The 26,809-nt window shown below is 44.6% G+C and overlaps 1 long non-coding RNA gene and 4 other non-coding genes across 5 annotated transcripts; 1 reads left to right on the forward strand and 4 right to left on the reverse strand.

Moving 5' to 3' along the window:
• Nucleotides 1-1,289: 1,289 nt before the first annotated feature.
• On the forward strand, nucleotides 1,290-9,189 carry LOC135719465 (uncharacterized). The gene is made up of 5 exons (XR_010521109.1): nucleotides 1,290-1,822; nucleotides 7,699-7,765; nucleotides 7,900-8,398; nucleotides 8,495-8,592; nucleotides 8,697-9,189. It is a non-coding gene; the product is annotated as an uncharacterized lncRNA (long non-coding RNA).
• Nucleotides 9,190-11,892: 2,703 nt separating this feature from the next.
• On the reverse strand, nucleotides 11,893-11,964 carry trnac-gca (transfer RNA cysteine (anticodon GCA)). Its single transcript has one exon. It is a non-coding gene; the product is annotated as a tRNA-Cys (tRNA).
• A 478-nt stretch (nucleotides 11,965-12,442) lies between these two features.
• On the reverse strand, nucleotides 12,443-12,524 carry trnas-gcu (transfer RNA serine (anticodon GCU)). Its single transcript has one exon. It is a non-coding gene; the product is annotated as a tRNA-Ser (tRNA).
• An 805-nt stretch (nucleotides 12,525-13,329) lies between these two features.
• On the reverse strand, nucleotides 13,330-13,402 carry trnav-aac (transfer RNA valine (anticodon AAC)). The gene has a single exon. It is a non-coding gene; the product is annotated as a tRNA-Val (tRNA).
• Nucleotides 13,403-14,239: 837 nt separating this feature from the next.
• trnac-gca (transfer RNA cysteine (anticodon GCA)) lies at nucleotides 14,240-14,311 on the reverse strand. Its single transcript has one exon. It is a non-coding gene; the product is annotated as a tRNA-Cys (tRNA).
• Nucleotides 14,312-26,809: the final 12,498 nt, after the last annotated feature.

The raw sequence follows: 26,809 nt of genomic DNA on the forward strand, positions 1-26,809 counted from the left end.
ACCCCTGCCGTTGGGCATTTTGCGATTCCTAAATTACCAGCAAGTACGTACTAGCGTGCATCAAATTGTTTCCGTTGTTTGTGTAATTAAATGTTATCTTTTAGAAAGCGTTCATTTTGGCCTGACAGAAGGGAAATGCCTGAAGAGAACTGTGCATGAGCAATCCATCGCCTTAGACATGTTTAGAAATAATTTCAAGGACTGACCTGGGGTTTGATTGGGGTTCTTTTTCAAAATAGTTTTCAACGGATTTCAACATGAAACAGGCAAAAAGCAAAGGAGACATTCAAGACTTTATGTAAAGGGAACAAGAGGTTTTCATTGGCTTATCTACACAGCCAACTGGCTGCGTAATGTTGACTAAACCTCAGTACACTTACCTGCCGTACGTTCAACTAACACTAACCGACGATCAGGTTTACAATAACGTGCATCAAACTGATGTAACTGTTGAGGTAGTTAAATCAACATGACCAAAACCCTGTCATATCTCTAACAAAGTGTTTATTTCAGTCGAACCGAGGACTTTTTGTGATAACCACATCACCACAGAAACCTGTTCCTTTGGATTCTTTGTTTATTTTGATAGATTTGGCCACACATTTTCTCTCTGTGCAACACTTTCCAAAGGGGCAATGCTTTTCGTCCACTTGAGAACTGGCCACCTTTCATGCGTGAAGCGAATGTGACGGGCGGAACTGTGTGTAACTTTAAAAGTGCTTCAAGACACAAGGAGTAACGTGTCTCAAGAAAGGCATTTAACTCGCAGCGTATCAAAAGGACGTGCTGTTTCTGCCCGGTTTCGAACCGAGGACCTTTCGCGTCGGGAGCCGAAAGTAGTTAAGCTTAACTTCCCTTAACTTTTCCCATTCATTCTCTATGGTAGTGCTTAACACTACAGATGCGATATACTTTTGGCCACACGTAGACGTCATGGCGCTGTTTCGTATTTTCCGTGGCGGGTAATTTAAGAAGCCCAGTGTTATCTGATTCGCATTGGACCCGTTTTACGATCGGTAAGGTATTTGTTTACATAATTATCAGTACAACAAATATTTAATGTCTAAACTACCTTAAAACAGATTATACGAATGGTGACTGCTTTAAATAACGCAATTAGCCTGACAAACCACCGAAAAGGTAAGTGAATGTTATACTTTAGCAATACTAGCTTACTGTATTATGTATACATTATAATTAATGTATTTTATCATTTAAATTGCATGTATATTATCATGCAATCGTATTGTTAATTGTGTTGAATGGTGTGTGATGGTAGGAAACAGTAAACCAAACTATTATAAAAATACAGTAAACTAAACTTCTAAAAATAACAACTCTAATAAAATACAGCTGTTATTTTATAAGAGTCTATTTGTGTTTCAATGTTTCATGATTGATCTTACTATGTACCTAAATAAAATGTAAAAAAAATATGTTAACAGTGCATTATGATGTAGTACTTATATTGTAATTAGGCAAATGTATATTAAATTACACACACATATTTTACATTTATGTGATAAAAAAACATTACGTACATGTGTGCAATTTAATGTTATAATATACGAATAACATGTTATTATGAAAAAAATTATACATAATTAAACACTGTATAATAGTCAGTAAAAGAGAACATTGATTAACACTAATCATCAGCTCTTTGTGTACAGCACAGCAGGATGAAGGTGAATGTCATCTTCCAGGCAAGATAAAAGTGTTTAAGGAAAGACCAACTGCAGCAGTGCCTAACTCGGAAAAAGAGCCAACGTCTGTGAAACTTGGTTCTTTGGCCTTGCAGCATCTGCCTCTCATCCTCCAGGTTTGTTGACAGTACTGTTGAGTACATTAGGTCAAATTGAAATGTGTAACTGTGGGATGACATATGATTTGCATCTTTGCAGAGAGAAACTGATACACACACAGAGACAAACTGACACACATGCACACAGAGACAAACTGTCGCACAGAAACAAATTGACACATACATGCACAGAAACAAACTGACAAATACATGCACAGAGACAAACTGACACATACACATACACAGAGACAAATTGACACATACACACACACAGAGACAATAGGACACATACACGCACACAGAGACAAACTGACACATACACGCACACAGAGACAAACTGACACATACACGCACACAGAGACAAACTGACACATACACGCACACAGAGACAAACTGACACATACACGCACACAGAGACAAACTGACACATACACGCACACAGAGACAAACTGACACATACACGCACACAGAGACAAACTGGCACATAATCGCACAAAGAGACAAACTGACACATACACGCACACAGAGAGAAACTGACACATACACGCACATAGAGAGAAACTGACACATACACTCATACAGAGACAAACTGACACATACACGCACACAGAGACAAACTGACACATACACGCACACAGAGACAAACTGACACATACACTCATACAGAGACAAACTGACACATACACGCACACAAAGACAAACTGACACATACACTCATACAGAGACAAACTGACACATACACGCACACAGACACAAACTGACACATACACTCATACAGAGACAAACTGACACATACAAGCACACAGACACAAACTGACACATACACTCATACAGAGACAAACTGGCACACACATGCACACAAAGACAAACTGACACATACACGCACACAGAGACAAACTGACACATACACTCATACAGAGACAAACTGACACATACATGCACACAGACACAAACTGACACATACACTCATACAGAGACAAACTGACACATACAAGCACACAGACACAAACTGACACATACACTCATACAGAGACAAACTGGCACACACATGCACACAAAGACAAACTGACACATACACGCACACAGAGACAAACTGACACATACACTCATACAGAGACAAACTGGCACACACATGCACACAAAGACAAACTGACACATACACGCACACAGAGACAAACTGACACATACACTCATACAGAGACAAACTGGCACAAACATGCACACAAAGACAAACTGACACATACACTCATTCAGAGACAAACTGACACATACACGCACACAGACACAAACTGACACATACACTCACACAGAGACAAACTGACACATACACTCATACAGAGACAAACTGACACACACACGCACACAGAGACAAACTGACACATACACTCACACAGAGACAAACTGACACATACACTCATACAGAGACAAACTGACACATACACGCACACAGAGACAAACTGACACATACACGCACACAGAGACAAACTGACACATACACGCACACAGAGACAAACTGACACATACACTCACACATAGACAAACTGACACATACATGCACCCAGAGATAAACTGGCACATACACGCACACAGAGACAAACTGACACATACACGCACACAGAGACAAACTGACACATACACGCACACAGAGACAAACTGGCACATACTCGCACACAGAGACAAACTGACACATACACGCACACAGAGGCAAACTTACACATACACGTACACAGAGACAAACTGACACATACACTCACACAGAGACAAACTGACACATACACGCACACAGAGACAAACTGACACATACACGCACACAGAGACAAACTGACACATACACTCACACAGAGATAAACTGGCACATACACGCACACAGAGACAAACTGACACATACACGCACACAGAGACAAACTGACACATACACGCACACAGAGACAAACTGGCACATACTCGCACACAGAGACAAACTGACACATACACGCACACAGAGGCAAACTTACACATACACGCACACAGAGACAAACTGACACATACACTCACACAGAGACAAACTGACACATACACGCACACAGAGACAAACTGACACATACACGCACACAGAGACAAACTGACACATACACTCACACAGAGACAAACTGACACATACACTCACACAGAGACAAACTGACACATACACGCACACAGAGACAAACTGGCACATACTCACACACAAAGACAAACTGACACATACACGCACACAGAGGCAAACTTACACATACACGCACACAGAGACAAACTGACACATACACTCACACAGAGACAAACTGACACATACACGCACACAGAGACAAACTGACACATACACGCACACAGAGACAAACTGACACATACACTCACACAGAGACAAACTGACACATACACTCACACAGAGACAAACTGGCACATACACTCACACAGAGACAAACTGGCACACACATGCACACAAAGACAAACTGACACATACACGCACACAGAGACAAACTGACACATACACTCATACAGAGACAAACTGGCACAAACATGCACACAAAGACAAACTGACACATACACTCATTCAGAGACAAACTGGCACATACACGCACACAGAGACAAACTGACACATACACGCACACAGAGACAAACTGACACATACACGCACACAGAGACAAACTGGCACATACTCGCACACAGAGACAAACTGACACATACACGCACACAGAGGCAAACTTACACATACACGCACACAGAGACAAACTGACACATACACGCACACAAAGACAAACTGACACATACACTCATTCAGAGACAAACTGACACATACACGCACACAGAGACAAACTGACACATACACGCACACAGAGACAAACTGACACATACACGCACACAGAGACATACTGGCACATACTCGCACACAGAGACAAACTGACACATACACGCACAGAGGCAAACTTACACATACACGCACACAGAGACAAACTGACACATACACGCACACAAAGACAAACTGACACATACACTCATTCAGAGACAAACTGACACATACACGCACACAGACACAAACTGACACACATGCACACAAAGACAAACTGACACATACTCGCACACAGAGACAAACTGGCACATACTCGCACACAGAGACAAACTGGCACATACTCGCACACAGAGACAAACTGACACATACACGCACACAGAGACAAACTGACACATACACGCACACAGAGACAAACTGGCACATACTCGCACACAGAGACAAACTGACACATACACGCACACAGAGACAAACTGACACATACACGCACACAGAGACAAACTGACACATACACTCACACAGAGACAAACTGACACATACACTCATACAGAGACAAACTGATACATACACGCACACAGAGACAAACTGACACATACAAGCACACAGAGACAAACTGGCACATACACGCACACAGAGACAAACTGACACATACAAGCACACAGAGGCAAACTTACACATACACGCACACAGAGACAAACTGACACATACACGCACACAGAGACAAACTGACACATACACTCACACAGAGACAAACTGACACATACACTCATACAGAGACAAACTGACACATACACTCATACAGAGACAAACTGACACATACACATACACAGAGACAAATTGACACATACACGCACACAGAGACAATAGGACACATACACGCACACAGAGACAAACTGACACATACACGCACACAGAGACAAACTGACACATACACGCACACAGAGACAAACTGACACATACACGCACACAGAGACAAACTGACACATACACGCACACAGAGACAAACTGACACATACACGCACACAGAGACAAACTGGCACATACTCGCACAAAGAGACAAACTGACACATACACGCACACAGAGAGAAACTGACACATACACGCACATAGAGAGAAACTGACACATACACTCATACAGAGACAAACTGACACATACACTCATACAGAGACAAACTGACACATACACTCATACAGAGACAAACTGACACATACACGCACACAAAGACAAACTGACACATACACTCATACAGAGACAAACTGACACATACACGCACACAGACACAAACTGACTCATACAGAGACAAACTGACACATACAAGCACACAGACACAAACTGACACATACACTCATACAGAGACAAACTGGCACACACATGCACACAAAGACAAACTGACACATACACGCACACAGAGACAAACTGACACATACACTCATACAGAGACAAACTGGCACACACATGCACACAAAGACAAACTGACACATACACGCACACAGAGACAAACTGACACATACACTCATACAGAGACAAACTGGCACAAACATGCACACAAAGACAAACTGACACATACACTCATTCAGAGACAAACTGACACATACACGCACACAGACACAAACTGACACATACACTCACACAGAGACAAACTGACACATACACTCATACAGAGACAAACTGACACACACACGCACACAGAGACAAACTGACACATACACTCACACAGAGACAAACTGACACATACACTCATACAGAGACAAACTGACACATACACGCACACAGAGACAAACTGACACATACACGCACACAGAGACAAACTGACACATACACGCACACAGAGACAAACTGACACATACACTCACACATAGACAAACTGACACATACATGCACCCAGAGATAAACTGGCACATACACGCACACAGAGACAAACTGACACATACACGCACACAGAGACAAACTGACACATACACGCACACAGAGACAAACTGGCACATACTCGCACACAGAGACAAACTGACACATACACGCACACAGAGGCAAACTTACACATACACGCACACAGAGACAAACTGACACATACACTCACACAGAGACAAACTGACACATACACTCATTCAGAGACAAACTGACACATACACGCACACAGAGACAAACTGACACATACACGCACACAGAGACAAACTGACACATACACGCACACAGAGACATACTGGCACATACTCGCACACAGAGACAAACTGACACATACACGCACAGAGGCAAACTTACACATACACGCACACAGAGACAAACTGACACATACACGCACACAAAGACAAACTGACACATACACTCATTCAGAGACAAACTGACACATACACGCACACAGACACAAACTGACACACATGCACACAAAGACAAACTGACACATACTCGCACACAGAGTCAAACTGGCACATACTCGCACACAGAGACAAACTGGCACATACTCGCACACAGAGACAAACTGACACATACACGCACACAGAGACAAACTGACACATACACGCACACAGAGACAAACTGGCACATACTCGCACACAGAGACAAACTGACACATACACGCACACAGAGACAAACTGACACATACACGCACACAGAGACAAACTGACACATACACTCACACAGAGACAAACTGACACATACACTCATACAGAGACAAACTGATACATACACGCACACAGAGACAAACTGACACATACAAGCACACAGAGACAAACTGGCACATACACGCACACAGAGACAAACTGACACATACAAGCACACAGAGGCAAACTTACACATACACGCACACAGAGACAAACTGACACATACACGCACACAGAGACAAACTGACACATACACTCACACAGAGACAAACTGACACATACACTCATACAGAGACAAACTGACACATACAAGCACACAGAGACAAACTGGCACATACACGCACACAGAGACAAACTGACACACAGAGACAAACTGACACAGGTATTGCTGTAAAAGAGTTTAATGCTCAGTCAGTTTTCCCTGAATAAACACCAGTTGATGATATTTATAATTCCATTATTTTATACCAATCTTTGTTTTGTTCTTTTTTCATAGAAGTTGAGGAGTGTGAAGAATTGGGGAGGATGATGCTACCCACAAATTCATCTAAAAGCCCAACTGAGTGAGAACCACATACATGCTCAAACAAACATATACTTCAGTCCTCTATATGTGACAGTAAAAGCTTTTATATGTAATTCTGTCTGTTTATGTTATAAATGCTTAAAAGGTACATTATTTTCACTATGCTTTCAGATTCAGAAGTTGTTGGAATCCCAGTGGTCAAAGGTCTTATTCCTTCTGCACACTAGGAATGATTCTGACATGAATCAGGATTATCTTTTCTACATTCATTTGTTGCTGTTTGTTGGTTAGGCCATGTTCAGGCCTGTTCTAATTCTTGTGTCAATTGTTCTAACATTGAAAATATTTATATATCAGTACATATATATAACTACAGAGTTCGTGATTTGCATGTTTTTTTTTGCATGTTATTCTTTAAAAGTTTGATATGCACATGATTTACAGATGCATGAAGCTGTAGAGTACTCATGTACTGTAGATCATACCACATCATACCACACCCCTAATATTATAAAGATTCTTAACATGTGTTCTATGGGTTTGCATGCATTTACATTACTATTAATTAACACATTAACATTTTTCTGTGTTAGGTAGGCATAAACCACCAGCAACTCTCTCAAAACCAGACAGGCCTGATGAACATAGTGCTACTTCATCTCCACGGGAGGTTGGTATATGGACATGTACACGTGCCGACTCAACTGTAAAGATATGCCTGTTCCTGATCAGTGTTATTGTTTTTCACCAATTCCCTTTAATCCAGTGAGGGTTCCTTTGCCATTACCTCCAGAGTTGTTAAATTATCTACAAGCAAGACCACATCGCCTTTGACACCAGTGAATGAAACCGTTTTCTGTCAGTGTAAGGACTTAATTTAACATCATTTTACTTAATCCATTTCAAAGCAGATTTAACAAATGTAATGTTCATCTATGACTAATGTCATCCTGCATCCCTCCTCCCAGTGACCTCTGCACAGTCTACAGACTCTACTCCTCCCTGCAGCTGCTGTCCAGTCTTTCTCAGGACTCCCTGCAGCCTATTCTGGGTACCCCTCAACTCAAAGTGACTGCCCTCATGTCTCCTGTTTCTGAATGTATGCATTGTAATTATTGTATCATAAAAATATAACTCTGTATTTTCATTGTTATGGATATCTGTTACATGCAGAAACCACTGTGGTAGTTTAATACTTTTGGCACAATCCTATTTATAACTGTACTGTATACATGCACATGGGCAGTAGGACCATCTGTGTTTAACTGAAAAAGTACTGTGTAGCCTTATTAAGCCTGTTTCTGTTTCTTAAAACTGTCACTTAATTTCAAAGATTGATTATTTATTTTGGTCATCTTGAGATATTTCCAGTATGTGTTCATTCAATATAATTGCCTTTGTTCACATTTTTGTGCACTTAACATGTTTATATTGTTGTGGTAGAATGATTGTCTTATAAAATTAAATAGGCATGCATTTAATTGTATTCTTTTAAATGTTAATTTTATTAAAAAGTGTTTTATCTAAAAATGTCCTGAAAACTAGTTATTTATACACTATAAACACTATAACGTTCTATAACACATTGCATCAGTAAAAAGTATTCAGAAACAAGTTTGAATTAAATATATGAATGAGTAAATGTGTCAAAAGGTATAAATAACGTCTTCATTTTCACCTTTACTGGGATTCGAACCAATGTTTAAGTGCGGCCACCCTGAGACACGCCCTCAAATTTTTCCTCGCTTCTGATTGGCTAGTCACCGTTCTACAGGTATCCACGGGCGGCCACTGCTTGTTAGGCGAACGTGATAACCACTACACTACAGAAACCTACATGATGTGAAACTTGGTTGTATCAATGGATTTTGTCACATATTTTGCACTCGTTTGAAGGGACCGCACAAACTGTATGAGAAAGGCGGTGCATTTCCCAGAAATGCATGGATGCTTCTTCTGAAACCGGCAAACAGCCACACACTTCTTAGTTCGGGTATCTCTCCGATTTGTTTCAGAGGTGAAGTGTGAGCAGTCAAGTCGCAGCTGTGCGATCTGACCGAATAACGCAGGTATCTCCAAACCTGCTGCTGGTCGGCTACTGTCCTGCAGACTTCAGTTTCAACCCACCTCCAACACACCAGTCTGTAATGATCAAGCAACCCTTAACACCTTGATAAGCTGCTTCAGCTAAGTTTCATTGGGGTTGGAGCTAAATCTGCAGGGCGGAAGCTCACCAGGAGCAGGGTCAGAGACCCCTGGTATTGTGTGAGCACACAATTCGTGAGCTTTGGCTTCACGTCGTATGGGATTTACTCGTTCAGTGTACGTTGGCATTTAGCCATGACTGTGCTGAAAAGGCACGGTGTATTCTCATCTTTAGCGTTAGAACAGGGGTAGGCAACGCCGGTCCTGAAAATAACTATTGCGAGTTAAGAACCTTTACTAGACAAATTATGCGAATGCTTTGTTGAAGAGAAAAGTTTTAAGTCTAGATTTAAAATGATCGACTGTGTCTGATTCTCGGACATCGGTCGGTAAATCATTCCAGAGCTTAGGGGCTAAGTAGGAAAAGGATCTTCCACTTTTAGACACTTTTGATAGTCTAGGGATAATCAATAGGCCAGAATTTTGTGACCGTAGTGTGCGTGATGGATTGTATTCTGATAGTAATTTTCTAAGATATGAGGGTGCTAAGCCATTTAAAGCTTTGTAGGTGATTAATGATATTTTAAATTGGATGCGATATTTAACTGGTAGCCAGTGTAAAGATGCCAGAATTGGGCTTATGTGGTCATACTTCTTAGGGCGAGTAAGTACCCTTGCAGAAGCGTTTTGAACTAGCTGAAGCTTGTTGACCTGATTTGAATGGCATCCCCCGAGTAGCGAGTTACAATAGTCTATTCTAGAGGTCATAAAAGCATGAATAAGCTTCTCTGCGTCAGATGTAGACAGTATATGGCGTATTTTTGAGATATTTCTAAGATGGAAGAATGCTGTGCGGCAGACGTTGGCGATGTGACTATCAAAGGATAAGTTGCTGTCGAACATCACACCTAAGTTCCTAACCGTGGAAGATGGCACCACAGTACAGCCATCTATGTGCAATTTGTAATCTGACATATTATGTTTGTAGCGATTTGGTTCAATAATAAGTACCTCTGTCTTATTGGAGTTGAGCTTAAGAAAGTTATGTGCCATCCAGTCACTAACATCGCTAATGCAGTCTTTTAGCTTAGAAAACGTGTGTGTTTCGCTGGGATGCGAGGAGATGTAAAGCTGGGTATCATCCGCATAGCAGTGAAAACTTATGTTGTGTTTCCTGATAATGTCTCCTAGGGGTAACATGTATAACGAGAACAGGATAGGACCTAAAACTGATCCCTGCGGTACACCGTATTTAACCAGGGAGTGATATGACTCTTCCTCATTTACATAAACAAAGTGATAGCGATTGGTTAGATATGACCTAAACCAGGCTAGCGCCTGACCACTGATACCAACATAGTTTTCTAGTCTATATACCGAATAACCGAATAACGCAGGTATCTCCAAACCTGCTGCTGGTCGGCTACTGTCCTGCAGACTTCAGTTTCAACCCACCTCCAACACACCAGTCTGTAATGATCAAGCAACCCTTAACACCTTGATAAGCTGCTTCAGCTAAGTTTCATTGGGGTTGGAGCTAAATCTGCAGGGCGGAAGCTCACCAGGAGCAGGGTCAGAGACCCCTGGTATTGTGTGAGCACACAATTCGTGAGCTTTGGCTTCACGTCGTATGGGATTTACTCGTTCAGTGTACGTTGGCATTTAGCCATGACTGTGCTGAAATGGCACGGTGTATTCTCATCTTTAGCGTTAGAACAGGGGTAGGCAACGCCGGTCCTGAAGTGCCGCAATCCTGCAGATTTTATTTCCAACCCTAAATAAATGTCATCCACCTGTGGTTCTCAGGTGACCTTTAGACCTTGATTAGCCTGTTCATGTGGGCCTGATTGGAGCTGGAGCTGAACTCTGCAGGGCTGCTGCAGAACTCTGCAGGGCTGCTGCACTCCAGGACCGACGTTTGCCTAACCCTACGTTAAAAGGATCCATGATGAACTTTGAGTCCGAATATTAACGCGGCAAACTACCGCAAGAGCCTACGGACACACAGGCTTACAGCCAATGGGGCACCCGGATTTGAACCGGTGACCCCTTGATCTGCAGTCAAATGCTCTACCACTGAGCTATACCCCCTCTGAGAAAACACGTGACTGAAGAATTGAAAAATCATCATGTGTTATGCTTCACCACAGTTAAAGCTGTCTTGATAATGTCCAAGTGAACGGTTAGACCTCCCTATCTGCGTTTAAACGCTCTAGCACTGACCTATAAAAATTGTGCTAGAGACAACGTATGTTTTCAACCATTCCGCTAAGGTTTTTCAGTTGTTATGATTCCTGTTCTGTTCCTCTTACAGCAAACATCAACAAAGGTAAATCCGCTCAACCCAGTCTTTACCACTTTCTAGACAGTTGGCACATAGCATGGACTTTAAAGTCTGAAAACACTCAAGTGTCCCTCAGAGACTCTGGATTGTAAGCACTTCAAAACTGATGCAAAGAAAACACGTTGCTTTCTCTACTGGGTAGCAGACCACTCCTAGAGGTGTGGGAAACAACTTAACCTTCGGCAATGTTGCGTCTTAAAGACAGTTCAACGTCACAAGGACAAACGAGGAGGATGGGATTCGAACCCACGCGTGCAGAGCACAATGGATTAGCAGTCCATCGCCTTAACCACTCGGCCACCTCATCCTGTGAAACTTTCCCGTAACCCCTGCTGTTGGGCATTTTGCGATTCCTAAATTACCAGCAAGTACGTACTAGCGTGCATCAAATTGTTTCCGTTGTTTGTGTAATTAAATGTTATCTTTTAGAAAGCGTTCATTTTGGCCTGACAGAAGGGAAACGCCTGAAGAGAACTGTGCATGAGCAATCCATCGCCTTAGACATGTTTAGAAATAATTTCAAGGACTGACCTGGGGTTTGATTGGGGTTCTTTTTCAAAATAGTTTTCAACGGATTTCAACATGAAACAGGCAAAAAGCAAAGGAGACATTCAAGACTTTATGTAAAGGGAACAAGAGGTTTTCATTGGCTTATCTACACAGCCAACTGGCTGCGTAATGTTGACTAAACCTCAGTACACTTACCTGCCGTACGTTCAACTAACACTAACCGACGATCAGGTTTACAATAACGTGCATCAAACTGATGTAACTGTTGAGGTAGTTAAATCAACATGACCACAACCCTGTCATATCTCTAACAAAGTGTTTATTTCAGTCGAACCGAGGACTTTTTGTGATAACCACATCACCACAGAAACCTGTTCCTTTGGATTCTTTGTTTATTTTGATAGATTTGGCCACACATTTTCTCTCTGTGCAACACTTTCCAAAGGGGCAATGCTTTTCGTCCACTTGAGAACTGGCCACCTTTCATGCGTGAAGCGAATGTGACGGGCGGAACTGTGTGTAACTTTAAAAGTGCTTCAAGACACAAAGAGTAACGTGTCTCAAGAAAGGCATTTAACTCGCAGCGTATCAAAAGGACGTGCTGTTTCTGCCCGGTTTTGAACCGAGGACCTTTCGCGTGTTAGGCGAACGTGATAACCACTACACTACAGAAACCTACATGATGTGAAACTTGGTTGTATCAACAGATTTTGTCACATATTTTGCACTCGTTTGAAGGGACCGCACAAACTGTATGAGAAAGGCGGTGCATTTCCCAGAAATGCATGGATGCTTCTTCTGAAACCGGCAAACAGCCACACACTTCTTAGTTCGGTTATCTCTCCGATTTGTTTCAGAGGTGAAGTGTGAGCAGTCAAGTCGCAGCTGTGCGATCTGACCGAATAACGCAGGTATCTCCAAACCTGCTGCTGGTCGGCTACTGTCCTGCAGACTTCAGTTTCAACCCACCTCCAACACACCAGTCTGTAATGATCAAGCAACCCTTAACACCTTGATAAGCTGCTTCAGCTAAGTTTCATTGGGGTTGGAGCTAAATCTGCAGGGCGGAAGCTCACCAGGAGCAGGGTCAGAGACCCCTGGTATTGTGTGAGCACACAATTCGTGAGCTTTGGCTTCACGTCGTATGGGATTTACTCGTTCAGTGTACGTTGGCATTTAGCCATGACTGTGCTGAAATGGCACGGTGTATTCTCATCTTTAGCGTTAGAACAGGGGTAGGCAACGCCGGTCCTGAAGTGCCGCAATCCTGCAGATTTTATTTCCAACCCTAAATAAACGTCATCCACCTGTGGTTCTCAGGTGACCTTTAGACCTTGATTAGCCTGTTCATGTGGGCCTGATTGGAGCTGGAGCTGAACTCTGCAGGGCTGCTGCACTCCAGGACCGACGTTTGCCTAACCCTACGTTAAAAGGATCCATGATGAACTTTGAGTCCGAATATTAACGCGGCAAACTATCGCAAGAGCCTACGGACACACAGGCTTACAGCCAAGGGGGCACCCGGATTTGAACCGGGGACCCTTTGATCTGCAGTCAAATGCTCTACCACTGAGCTATACCCCCTCTGAGGAAACACGTGACTGAAGAATTGAAAAATCATCATGTGTTATGCTTCACCACAGTTAAAGCTGTCTTGATAATGTCCAAGTGAACGGTTAGACCTCCCTATCTGCGTTTAAACGCTCTAGCACTGACCTATAAAAATTGTGCTAGAGACAACGTATGTTTTCAACCATTCCGCTAAGGTTTTTCAGTTGTTATGATTCCTGTTCTGTTCCTCTTACAGCAAACATCAACAAAGGTAAATCCGCTCAACCCAGTCTTTACCACTTTCTAGACAGTTGGCACATAGCATGGACTTTAAAGTCTGAAAACACTCAAGTGTCCCTCAGAGACTCTGGATTGTAAGCACTTCAAAACTGATGCAAAGAAAACACGTTGCTTTCTCTACTGGGTAGCAGACCACTCCTAGAGGTGTGGGAAAAAACTTAACCTTCGGCAATGTTGCGTCTTAAAGACAGTTCAACGTCACAAGGACGGACGACGAGGATGGGATTCGAACCCACGCGTGCAGAGCACAATGGATTAGCAGTCCATCGCCTTAACCACTCGGCCAAAAATGGGGCAAAAGGGACTGCCCTTGGGGGGGAAGAAGAAAAGAGAGAGGAAAGAGGGGGGAAAGAGAGAAAAAGAAAAGGAGAAAAGAGTACACTATATTTTTTCAACATTGTTTACACACAGTTCTATACTTATTGCAAGGTTTATCATCACTTTAATTTTCATGTCTTTTGCGGGATTCGAACCTATGGTATGGCAATGTCGCTTGCATTTTCGGTTGTTCTTTAGTCTCGTAGTGCATTCCGGAAGTACACATGCAATGCATTGTGGGTAACGTAGTCATTTTTTTAACTCTTTTCCATATAAACAGAGGCGGACACTACATTAGTATTTTTACTTTCTACATAAAAGTAAATTTTCAAGTATTCGTATTTTATTAGTGTTTTTCTTTGGAAAAAATACATTCCAAAGCATATTATCATAATTTTTAGTCCACTACATTTCATAATTTCACGTTTTTGGTTTATATTTAATATTTAAGTACATTAAACATCTAGTATTCTTTTACTTAAGTAAAAAGTATTTTTGTACTTTTACTCAAGAAAGTAAAAGTACACAATTTTTTATGTAATTAGGTATTAAATCAAGTTTAATATGCAATATAAAAGGAATACACAGTATGATTCTATGCTTTAGAACGTAGTGAACATTTTTTAGTAAAGTATATTTTTTCCCAAGACAAACACTCTGATAAAGCACAGATCCTTGGGAAATTTACTCAAAGTACTGAAGTAATGTCTGCCTCTGCATATAAATCACCATAGTAATAACCCTGTGATTATGCAATTATGCACATTAATGCATTTAAAGCAAATTCTCTTGTAAATAAACATATTTTGTGATGTCAACTAATTAATATTCAAATAATTAACTCAAAATGTCACATGCTACATTTAAAGCTACAACAGTATTAACAGTGTATAACTGTAAATGTTAATAATTCCCCCATCATGTTTCCCCCTCCTTTTTTTGGTAAACTCATTTATTTGAGAGACTACATTTGTGCAGCACAAGTGAATAAAACATATTCCAAATTGAGGATAGAGTGTTGGGTTTTGTGAATAAATGTAAATTGATTCTGCAAGTAAATCTGGCTTTAGTTTTAACAATTACATTCAACGGAGTACACTCACTGTGCTGGTATTAAGAGGAAATGAAATAAAAACGTGAAGGCTGTTCTTGGCTCCAATAAAATGATTAAACTTTATTATAACAGACAAACAACATAGAGAAAGACATGTAATGGTGACAGAAACTAAACACTCTCCTTCCAGTCATCCAGGGTCAGTCCTGAGGCTGGACAGTACCACCGCCCCTTCAGCTGGGTGTGTCCAGTTGTTTTATTTTTTTCCTGGCCACACAACTTGCAGGTGTAGTGATACTTTTCTTTTGTTAGCCTCTTCCGTGGCGGTTCCCCCCTTGACACTAGCTCCTCATCCTCCTGGGCAGCTTTCTTCAGCCTCCAGGCACGTTGCCTTGGCTGGGATGGAAGGCACTCTGTAGGAGCTTGCTGCAATGGAGAAGCTTGTGGATATGGAGGAGCATGCGGAAATGGAGGAGCATGCGGATATGGAGGAGCATGCGGATATGGAGGAGCATGGGGATATGGAGGTGAATGGGGATATGGAGGTGAATGGGGATATGGAGGTGCATGTGTATAGGGAGGTGCATGGGGATATGGAGGAGCATGCAGAAATGGAGAAGCATGTGGAAATGGAGGCGCATGCTGCAACTGAGGAGTTTGCTGGAATGGAGGCGCTGGCCCAAATTGTGGAGGGAACTGGGGAGGTGGAGATGGTGGAGAGAACACAGGCTTGCTTACCGCTAGTGTGCGCTGGCGGGGGAAAGCTTCCCCCTCATGGTTTTCAGGCTCCTCAAATGTCATAGGTTCATGTGCATGTTGCACAGGGGCAGCTGGAAGTGTGTTCACTGCAGGAAGAGGCTCCTTGGCCAGGTAGAGCTGTTTGGGAAGTGCAGTGCCTTGCAGCTGCATGTTCCTGTCCTTCCTCTTATCCCTCCTAAGCAGCCTACAAGACATACATTCATTATTTTATACATGTATAAAAGCCTATCCTCCCTCTCTAAGGTTATTACATATTTTCTAACAAGCATGCAGGTGGATGGTTTTTCTTCATGTAAAATCTCGTTGCAAAACGAGATAACTCCATTTTTTTTATTTTTCAGAAATCTCCTTTTTTGGTTGTGCATTCCAATTAATATCAATTCAACTGCAGTTGGTTTGTTTTCATTTAAACCTTCATAACTTAAAAAATACAGCTAAGTAGCACCATAAAACAAAATAATAACATGATAACATAATAATAAACATGTTTTGACAAAAATGTTAAAAAAAGGGATTTATCTTCATATACTGTCTTGACTGTATGGGAAAGGTAAATGAAATAACACATACCATGAAGATACTGTGGTGTTGTTAACCGGCACCAGACTCAGGTTTGTCTGGTTCAGGACAACCATGCTGTCCTCCAGCAGCTGTTTGATGTGGCTGTAGACGCTGACAATGGACTGAGGGATGGGCATGGTTTTCCCCTTTGCGTCCTTTGGCCTGTTGCATGACTGCTCAAACTCTTTTGCAAGTCTGAGGCAAACACAGTCACTGACCCTATGTATTCCGGGGTCCTCGGCTGCTTGGCCGTGAATCATGTATAGTCTGTGGGAGAGAAGGATGATATTTTCTGGACTGTGAACAAGGATGTAAAGTGATGAAGAACTAAGTTACAATGTCAATAGGGATTGCAATAAAATAATTTACACTCAAAAAATACTTTTCACAGTGACTCGTGCTGTCTCTTAATGATTTGTATTGAACCAAAAATAATAGCAAATTGTGATCAAGCACCTCTCTGCCGCCTGCTGTCCAGGAGCAGAGCCACTCGGCTTCCTGGGTGCTCTCCATGGTCCTCCTGATGCATGTGCTTTTTTTTTAGAGAGAATAGGGTGACCTGGGAACCGGTGTCGACGAGGCATCGCACTACAGTGCCGCATACATGCACTTCCACCGTTGGGCTAAGCCCGACCATCTTATCTCTGAATTCTATTCTTCTAGGGGGGTCACTTTGGGGGGCTCCGACCACATGACCCACTGTGGCCGGTCGTCCTAAAAACCCCCCTCAGAGGTTCTCCGCGGACCGCACTGTCGACTCACATGGCCTGCGACTCCGCATCGGTTGCAAATTGGCCTCCCCTGCTCGTCCCACTCGAACCTGGGCCGGTTGACCTGGTAGGGCCGCCTCGCCGTTTCTCTGCCTCGTTCGGAGTATCCCCGCTCTCGGGGGACAGATCCCTCCGCTCTCCTTCCCGGCCCGAGACGCAGCTCACCTACCAGGGTCTTCGTCAACTCAGCCATCTGGTCTCGTACATCTTTCAGAAGCTCCGCCTTCAGGGCCTGTTTCCAGTCTGCTACTTCCGGGGACGCCATCACCGGACCGCTCACTGCTGCACATACGGGGGCCTCTTTCAGCTCAGCTTGGTCGCCCTCTAGGGCCATTGCCTCCTTTTTCAGATCTTCGAATGTAAGCTCTGGGTCACGTCGGAATTGTCCCCTCAAATTCTGGCGTACGGGGCCCTCTCTTAGCCCCAACAGGAACTGATCCCTCAGTAGGGTCTCTTCGTCTCCCAACCCATGGTCTCGACGTTTCTGCAGGCGGGTATACTGCTTCCGAAGTTTCAGGGCGAAAGCTCGGATAGGCTGGTGGGGGCCCTGTTTGCAGCTGAAGAACTGAGCCCGTAGGACGGCCACAGGGTTGGTGTCACCGTACTGGTCGGCGAGGAATTTAAATATGGACTGGGCGGTGGCTCGAACGGCTTCGGGGGCAGCTTGTACTTCACACCGGGCTTCTCCTTCTAGTGAGTTCAACACAAACTGTTGTTGCTGAATGGCGCTCAGCCCTTGAAGGCCGGCCATATACTCGATTTGGGCCCTCCACTCAGCCAGGCGGACCTCGGATTCAGCTCCGCCATACTTCTGCACCCAAGGGTTCCCCAGAAATATGGGCATGGCACGGGGTGGATCTTCGGGTCTCTCAGGCACCACATGGGGTGGGGCTTCAGGCCTCTCGGGCGCAACACGGGGTGGGGCTTCGGGCAACTCGTCGTCGGCCATTGGAGGGCCTTGGTCGCTCAACTCGAGGTGGGGCCCTGCCGACTACGCCAAAATCTGTCACGGCCGGGGGCGGACCCAAAGGTAACTAAAAGGCCACGCCCCTCTCTAACTTCCACCTCGAGGAGGTACCCAAGACCACTCCAATGACCAGACAGACGAGTATACAACGGTTAAAAGTATCACTTTATATAAATAGTTAAAAAGAGGAAAGGGGAAGGGGAAAGGGCAGTTAAAACTAATGACTCTCTTCGTGTCTCCAGGGGCGGTTTGGACCAGGAGATGGGGACAGAGGCTCCTTTCTGACTTGGTCCTACAATCCGTGGCGCCCTCCGCTTCTTCCTGGAGGCAAACAAGTAAAACACTGTAAGTGAACTAAGTATTCCCCACGGGACTTCAACTTGCCGGCTTTTTCACCCGTATCTCCTACGCCCTTAGGTTTCTTCCGGTTGGGGCCCCTCGCTCTCCTCGGGACGGTGTACGGGGGCAAAGGTAAGTATTTCACTCTTTCTCCACAGATCGTTTCTTCCCCCAGGCGTTGCTGTAAACACAGACAGTTAGACACGTCACACGGACAAGTTACTCACGAGGCTCGGCCGTCTCGTTCCCCTCGAGGCGGTACACTAGGATGAAGGTAAGTATTCCTCCCTTTCTTCTCCGTCCTTTTCCTCTACAGGACGTGGCTTTAAGCACAGACAGGGTTATTTCGTCACACAGGTAAGCTACTCACGGGGCTGGACTATCCCGTTCGCTTCGAGGCGGTGCACTAGGACAAAGGTAAGTGTTTCCCTCTCCCTCTTCGCCGTTCGGTTTCCGGCTGGGGCGTTGCTTTAAGCACAGACAGAACTGATGTATCACACAGGTAAGTTACTCACGGGGCTGGACTATCCCGTTCGCTTCGAGGCGGTGCACTAGGACAAAGGTCAGCGTTTCTCTCTCCCTCCGCTGTTCAGTTTCCGGCAGGGGCGTTGCTGTAAGTACAGGTAGGTTAATACATCACACAAATAGGTTACTCAAAAGGTACGAACGTCTCGTGTCCTGCAGACAGTGGGCCCTTGCGGCAGTGTTCATGTACCGTATACCTCCACCCGTCTGTTTATGCCTTCGGGGTGTCGTGGGGACAAATGGGTCAAATGTGGCGGAGCCGAACGCTTCCCTGGCTCTCCCTCCTTGCTTGAACACTTGGGGCCACGAATTGGGGCGAACTCTCGATGAGGCTCCGCACACACCAAAGGTTTCTGTGGAATAAATCCCAAAGAGAATACCGTGACCTGAACTCCGTACGATACACTTAATTTGCTACTCACTTGCACGTAGCGTTGGGCTTCGCCACTGTCTGCTCCAAAACTAGAATGATTAATACTAACACACAGGGGGGCCGATAGATCTACTCACTCGTTGTTGAATCTCACAACCTGGTTGTACTTCCGGTTGTTACGTGGCTCACCCACGCTTCCCTTCACAGTGGGGCCCAGTACCTTTAACACACTCAGAATACACAATGGCAGCCTTAGATCAGTGCAGCATACATATACACCAGCGGTTACTCACTCGTTGTTGAATCTCACAACCTGGTTGTACTTCCGGTTGTTACGTGGCTCACCCACGCTTCCCTTCACGGTGGGGCCCAGTACCTTTAACACACTCAGAATACACGATGGCAGCCTTATATATCAATGCAGCATACACATACACCAGCGGTTACTCACTCGTTGTTTGTACTCAAAATCTGAGATTCAACTGCACTCGTTGGTTTCTGGATCATCACATTCACAACTATATCCGTGTCCAAACCTCTTCGCCTAGTCACCGTTTGCCTCTTTTTCTCCCCAAGGGTTCGACGTAGATCAATACGGCAGCTCACACAGCGGCAACGCAGCGTGCACAAAGTACACCAACAAGCACCCCTCTGATTCCCTCAAAGGCCTTTTTGTACTCTGCTTAATCCCCTGATGGACCTATCAGGAATCGCTGTATCAATTGCCCTCACCTGTGCGTAATTCGGCTTGATTTAATGTTTCGGGGAAACCCCGGAAATCCCGGTGTCTCGAGATAGTTGTCCGGGCGGAACCCATCTTCCACACTTTTGGTTCCGCCCTCACAGATCGTCACCCGGTGACATCATCATTCTAAAATAAAATGTTACTTTTCTAGTAACAGAAATTAATCAGTAAAGTAAAAGTAATTTCAAGCATTTAACCATACCCCTTCAGATTAAATGATTTTGAAGATCATAACATTTTAGTCAAGTGAGCCTAAACTTTTGAACAGTAGTGTACGCACATCCTTATCCTACATAAATAGCATGTTTTTCACAGCCAAGAAATGCATGTCCTCTGAGTAGGGGGGTGCTTAAGAAAAAGAGGAGGAGAGGATGTAATACTCTGGTAAACCAGTGTTGCTCTAAGATCTCTCTTACCAGTAGGTTTCCCGGGTGGGGTGATCTCTGGCACCAGATCACAACCATGGACGCGCTGGCTTAAGTTGTTAAGGTGGGAAATCAAGCGAACATCAAAGCTTCTTAGGGACGAGGCCCCCTCCACATCTACTGCCTCCTTAGCCCGACCCATGTTCCATCTTGATGCCCCCTCGAGCATGTACATTTGCATATGTACAGCATTGCACCTACAGCCTAAGAAACAAAATACTCTGTTCAGTGAACCATTATTGTAAAGGTAATACATATGAATACCCGGCAGTGGTAATTGTGTTATTTTGAATAATTACAACACATTCTCTGTCATAACAGAAAATAACAATTAAAAAAGATATACAATACAGTATGTCTTGATGCAAATGTACCTGGAATAAAAGCACACTGATGTCGGTGAAAACTCTCCAGGGAGGAGGACCCCCTACCACACCTAAGGATGTCCAGCTCTTTGCCGCCCTTTTGGAGTGTCCCCACCTTTGTGTACAGTGCAACACCTGCAGGGTCTTGGAGGCACTCCAGGTTAGAGCTGAAGATCTTTGCCCGAACCCGACGGGACCCGTCGGGACCCGACGGGCTCGGGCGGGTTCGGGCTTCATTTCTAACATTTTACACGGGCTCGGGGCGGGCTCGGGCTTCCGCTCCGGCTTTGTGAGGTAAATGAGCGGTCAAGTTCAAATCAGTAGCGCAGGATCGCGCTGAATTCATTTACAATGGATTTAATGATTTTCCTCATCAAAAACATGTAGCCTAATCTTGGTGAGTAGGTTTTTCAATGTATAACTAAATATGAATCGAGTCTTACATAATTTAGACAGAGGATAGACTAATGTTGGCAGTAATGGAGAGAAGTGCCGACGCAAATCCCGCGGAGCCTGCCTCTTAATTTCGTTATTGCCAAATACCCATCTTAATTCAGAATGTATTATCTTAATTTAATTCGTTAAGAAATAATAATTTTATTGGCATATTTATAGTGTATTGCATAAGCCTATTTAGAATGAGATGTTACAATGTTACAGATTACTTATTTCTTTGTTTCAACTTCCAAGTGGCGTGTAGATTATTAGTCATGAATAAATAATGTTAAAACCTGTGTAAATTTCTCATTCTTGACAAAAGCTGTGTGTGTGCACACATTTAAATAATGTCGGGCTGTAAACGGGTTCGGGCTTTTAAAAAGCTGTCAATCTAAATGTACGTTCGGGTTCGGGCTGCATTCTGTCGGGCTCCGGACATTTCGGGCCTAACTTTTAAGGCCCGATTACAGCTCTACTCCAGGTGCTTCTGCTGCACTTTCCACACGTGGCGCATGCTGTCATGGCTCACCAGACGCAGCCCTGTGGTGTCTGTCAGCTCCCATACTGATTCCAGCAGCCCTGAAATCATGCTCCGCATCTCCTCCACTCCACGCGTTCTCCTCCTGCAGTGTCTCTTTAATTCCCCTGGGCTGATAGTGGCCATGAGCTGTTCTTCAGTGGGAGTATGTCCGCTGTGGCTGCTCTTCCACTCTGCTCTCTTGGCCTCCTTCAGGCGTTGCACATCCTCCTGGTCCCATTCAAAAACGCAGGAGGAAAGCTTGGCACAAAAGGTGCCATAGAGAGGGTGGTGTTCTGTAGTGAGGCCGCAGTTAAAGCGTCTCATGAAATGGAAGCTGTCTAAGCGCACTGCAGACCTCCATGGGTGAAAGAGCTTAGCCACTGAAGACACACCTGTAAAAAACAACGATTCGTGTGTGTGTGTGTGTGTGTGTGTGCGAGCGAGCGAGAGAGAGAGAGAGAGAGAGAGAGAGAGAGAGAGAGAGAGAGGGAGAAATTTTCACCCACCTGACTGGCTGCAGCAATCCCGGTCGACATAGATGACCTCAGGTTCAGCTTGGCCTGCATTCTTGTACCGAGTGACGATGCCTTGGCACAACTCTTCCAACCCTGCACCTTCACCCGTCGTCAGAACAGAGTTCAACACCTGGCCAAACTCGTTGCCGATGTTTGTCATCCATGCAGCACTGTCCCCGATCTCGCCAGCCAGCTTTTTGGTGATCTGTAAAACAAATACAAGAAGTAAACCAATTTCCTGTTTTGTTGTAATTATACATATTTTATTTTATATACATTTTTACTATTGAAATCCTAACCTTCTTTGTTGAATCCATTTTAAGAATTCTACCATAGGTAGAAGTGATCACTCCCTTCATTTCATCCACATGGCTGAGGATTTCATTGGAATGGACCGTCTCAAACCATTGAGCAAGTGGAAGGTGCCTGAAGGGTGGTGGAGGAAGATATACAGCTGCAGAGGGGACGAAGGTAGCCATCTTACTTTGACGCTCACAGTCTGAGAGGTAGCGGATGGTCTGCCGAGCCCACTCCTCGCTGTGCGCTTCCTCTATTGCAGACTGGAAGTAGGAGGAACTGTTACCAATGGTCCTGGGCTTCAGGAAAGTCATGCATTTCCTGTCCAGAGCCAGCTGTGTTGTGAGGACAGCGGGGAACATGCTCCTGTGTGCCACATCCACCTGGGAGAGCATATCCTGGCTCCATGGGCAGACCGGCTGAGAGCACTTGCTGCAACGTGGATAGTCCCCTCCCACTAGGTAGTAGCGGCTATCCACATCAATTACCTCCCTTATCTTTCTGTAGATCCCGGAGCTGTTCATTTTCCGGGAACATTTTGGGCATTTTAAAAAAATTCCCCACATCCTCATTGGTGCCCAGATGAACATCCTCTGCCGGTAGTACCACCCAGGCTCAGGAGGAGATGGTTTGGGCTTCAGTGGGGGGTGACACCAGCAGGCTTGGATTTTTTGTTTCAGCCGGCCTGTAGGCTCATATAGGCATTTGGAAATCCACACCTGATCTGCTTCCTGGACTACTCTCCGAAACTGCTCAGGAAGAAAACCTTTCCAATTGATTGAAGTTGGTTTTGAAGTTGGTGGAGTTGCAGTGTGGTGTGGTGTGGCAGAGCTACTTGAAGGAGGGAGCAGAGATGGTGTTGTCTTTGATGGTAGAACTTTTGTGGTGGTAGTGCTTTTGTAGTTTTTCGGGGGTGGCTTTTGCGGTGATGGCACAATAAATGCTTTATAGTGAGCCGTTTGGATGTGATTCAAAAGACCAAGAGTACCCTGCACCTTGGCCCCACAGGTGTCACACATCTCCTCCACATGGTGGTCAGACAGGTGCTCTGAAAATTTGTCTCCCTCCACAAGCTGGTTGCACTTGTAGCACTGCACTTTCTGTCCTGCCACTGATGCCCCTGCCTCTGTGTCTCCTCTCCCTGCCTCTGTGTGGTCTCCGACTCCTCCTGCCTCTGTGTCTCCTCTTGCTGCCTCTGTGTTGTCTTGAACTCTCCCTGTCTCTGTGTCTCCTCTACATGTCTCCATGCCTCCTCTCCCTACCTCCATGCTGACTTGGACTTGCCCTGCCTCCGTCTCAACTACTCCTGCCTCACTGGACCCAACACCTGATGACAGATCTGCTGGCTGGGGAGGAGTACAAAAAGAGGGCCATACACTAATAAAGAATCCTACACTACTAGTTTTCTCCAGAATTGTACAGATATTTATATTGTTCAATAAATAAATCCACATCCCTTACGAAAATTAACAGTTAAAACAAAAAAAACATGGTTACTGTAGTAAAACCATGGTTTTGCTGATAGTAATCAATACACCAAAAAAACACACTTAATACACTTTTACCACAATAAAACCATGGTTAATTTTCGTAAGGGATGCTACAATGACTATCATGACTTAAAGGAAAATTTCGGTATTTAGCACTTTGAGTCTCTTTTCTGGTTTGTTTTGGATGACCTAGAGTGGTTGACAAAGAAATTTTGAAGATTGGTCCTGTCTTGACTTTTTCACTTTTTCGTTAATGTTGCAAAACAAGTAACTTAGCGAAATACAGTTTCTGTGGTGTTTTTTATTTGGCATTGTCAAAATTTCGGTATCCACCACTCTAGTTCATCCAAAACAAACCAGAAAAGAGACTCAATGTGCTAAACACCGGAATTTTCCTTTAAACCTAGATTATGTTAATTCTTTGCAAAAAAACCTTTGTTCTTTCAAAAATATGTGTGTCACGACGCGGGAGTGGAGGGAGGACACAAACGCAGAGTTCGGACAAAATAAATAACATTTAATGATAAAACACGAGGGCAAACATGGTGAAAGCAGGAACACAGGAACATAAACACAGGAAACAGACAGGGTATCAATGACAATCATCCGGCACAGGCTGACGGAACAAAGGCATATAAATACAAACACAATCAAACATACAACAGGTGTGGTGTGTTGGCGTAATTAGTCCATGAGTGTCCAGGTGAAACGGATGAGTGCAAAACACAAAACATGTCACGGACTAGCCGTGACATAACCCCTCCCTCTACGAGTGGCTACCAGACACTCACATAAAAACCAAACAAAAACAAAGTCTGGTAGCGAGAGTCCAAGGGAGGGGTGGAGGGCTTGGGGACCCTGGCGAAGCCGGCAGCCGCCGGGACGAAACCAACAGGACGGTGGGCCGGACTGCGCCAGGAGAACCGGAGCGATCGCTCCGAGAACCGAGGCAGACGAATTACCCCCCTTCTGGGAATCGTCGACGATGAGGTGCCCCCCGGAAGTCATCTCCCGTCCCCTCGCGGAAATGGAGACCCTCACTCGGTAGCCACCCCGGGGAAATGATCGGGCGTGGTCCGTTCCGGATCCCCCTACGAGCGGGACGGTGGTCCTCCGAGGGACCGTCGACGACGACTCAACCGTTGGGGGACCGCCTGGGCCGATCCTCCCGCAGGCCCGCAGGAGCGAGCGATCGCTCACGGTGGTCCCCAAGAGACATCGGGGATGATGGAATACGAACCCCGATGTCACTACTCCCCCTCAACGAAATTCTTGGGGGAGCCGCCCTCCGCGAACTCGCTGCGTCCAATGCTGGCCGGATGATTCTGTCACGACGCGGGAGTGGAGGAAGGACACAAACGCAGAGTTCGGACAAAATAAATAACATTTAATGATAAAACACGAGGGCAAACATGGTGAAAGCAGGAACACAGGAACATAAACACAGGAAACAGACAGGGTATCAATGACAATCATCCGGCACAGGCTGACGGAACAAAGGCATATACATACAAACACAATCAAACATACAACAGGTGTGGTGTGTTGGCGTAATTAGTCCATGAGTGTCCAGGTGAAACGGATGAGTGCAAAACACAAAACATGTCACGGACTAGCCGTGGATGCGGCCGACCCGGGAACACACTCGGACCATCCCGAGAGACAGTCTCGTGCACGGCAGCGACCACCCCGTGGAATACTCGAGCGTGGCACAGCTGTCCCGAGAGCATAATGGAGGATGGTGACGAACTATCCTGGAACCGACCCAGA

This window comes from Paramisgurnus dabryanus, chromosome 14 (genome assembly GCF_030506205.2).
Source record: "Paramisgurnus dabryanus chromosome 14, PD_genome_1.1, whole genome shotgun sequence".
Classification (NCBI taxonomy): domain Eukaryota; kingdom Metazoa; phylum Chordata; class Actinopteri; order Cypriniformes; family Cobitidae; genus Paramisgurnus; species Paramisgurnus dabryanus.